The following is a 1,893-nucleotide window of genomic DNA, read 5'->3' as shown; positions in this document are numbered from 1 at the left end:
CCCCTGAGTCCCTGGTAACTATAATTATATTTTTTGAATTTGCCAATTCATTTACTCTAAATATCTATCTATCTATCTATTGAGGGAAAGAGGGAGGGGGGAGAAATGGGGCAAGAGAAAGAGAAAGAGAGGAGGAGAGAAAGAGAGAGGAAAGAGAGAGAGTTGTGTAGTAATTGTCTTTTTGGGACTGGTAAAGTTTTACTCAGCATAATGTCCTCCAAGTTCATCCTTGTTGTAGCATTCCTTCTTTTTAAAGGCTAAATAACAGTCCATTGTATATTCAGATCTTTCATGGACACTTGAGTTGTATATAAACCCATCTTAATACACTTCACAGCTCCTGTCAAGCTTTGGTTCATTGTCATTCCTTTGAAAGATTTCTAATATGGAATATTCACTTAGATTTGCTCAATGGGACTTGAGTGTTAGCTTTAAAGATGCGAGATCTTTCTATGTGACCTTCGTTCTTTCATGAGTTTCTTTCAAGTGTTTCTTAAGTTAACTTTTGGGTATTCATTTTTTATTTGCTTTACTTCTTTCCTTCAGTAGAGTCTCAGGTAAGGCAGGTTGATATCTGTATAAATAACCATACGGATGAAGATGATAAATGAGATATTCTAACTCATACATAGCTGTAGCATTGGCATAGTGAAAAGAAATGGCAAAATCTGAACAGCAACCTGGACCATCTACTGGAGGGTAATAATTATATACCCAGTACCAAAAGGTTCTAGGCAGAAACCCTGGAATTAAGTGTTGTTTTGGCAAAAAGGGATGAAAAGTTTCTTTTCCAGTGGGATCTCTGGAATCGCCTGGTTCCACATTGGCGATTTGCATGCATATCCCCATAGCCAAGTCTTCATAGTAGGGGAAAGGAGCACACGTGTTTGTTTTCACCACATGGATCAATCTCCTTAAGGCTTCTCTGCTCAGTACATATCCTGCACCTCCGCTCATGTAGCCCTGTTCTACATGAGGCTTAAATCTTCTCCCAAAGTAAATTGGTTTTTCAGGGTCATGGTTTGCAAGAAGCCATCTCAAGTTGTCCAGTATGACATACGTGTCATCATCTGTTTTCATGAACCAATCTGCATCTTCCAGGTAGTGGTCGTGAACATACAAGAAGGCTTTAATTGTTTTCCAGGACAGTTGACTTCTGCCTTCCGTGGTGTTTAAACCCACAGTGGGGAAGTCTGTGTTTTCTTCTGAGCTCATAAACAGTGCTGTATTACAACGCTGAGTCCACGTAGCTTTTACATGTTTGGCTCTGTTCTCTAGATTTTGAGGTCCTGTCATTACCCAGCAAAGAACTTTCACCTTCTGATAGAGTTTTTCAGCCACATCTGTATTTTCAGATTTATGACCTGCATCTATTTTCAACATCATTAGTCTTTTCAGATAGTTCTGTCTAGTATCATCTGAGCTCCTCAGAAGAGGATAATTAAGACTGTCAGGCTGGCTGTCACCTTGTTCTTCCAACAAAATACTAAAGAGCGATGAACATAAAAAAAATCCGATTGCTGATCCACAGAGGAAGATTAAGCGATTTCCCCAAGAGTTTAAGGCCATTTTGGAGTGTATTTCTGACAGCAGTGGCGATTGCCTATTGCTTCTGGGAGTATAGTGGGGCGGGCGACGCACAGTTGGATTTCTCCTGCTCTCCACAACCGCAGATGCTCACAGGTGCGTGCAGGTGCCAGCGGGTGTCCTGGCAGCTCCTGCTGTGGCGGCTGCGCAGGTGGCTGGCGGAGACTGCCCAGTGCTCCCGCCCCCCGCTCCGCCCCCGTCCTTGGTTTTAATGGTCCATTGTGTTTGCGCCTGTGTGTGGGATTCTGTGTCACTTTGTCTGAGAGTGTACATTATTTCCCTTACGTTTGTTGCTTTGGAGCAATT

General features: G+C 42.4%; 1 pseudogene; it reads right to left on the bottom strand.

Moving 5' to 3' along the window:
- Positions 1-513: 513 nt before the first annotated feature.
- Positions 514-1,584, bottom strand: LOC109702421 (glycoprotein-N-acetylgalactosamine 3-beta-galactosyltransferase 1 pseudogene; annotated as a pseudogene).
- Positions 1,585-1,893: the final 309 nt, after the last annotated feature.

This window comes from Castor canadensis, chromosome 3 (assembly GCF_047511655.1).
Source record: "Castor canadensis chromosome 3, mCasCan1.hap1v2, whole genome shotgun sequence".
Taxonomy (NCBI): domain Eukaryota; kingdom Metazoa; phylum Chordata; class Mammalia; order Rodentia; family Castoridae; genus Castor; species Castor canadensis.
This window is presented reverse-complemented; position numbering and strand designations above follow the sequence as displayed.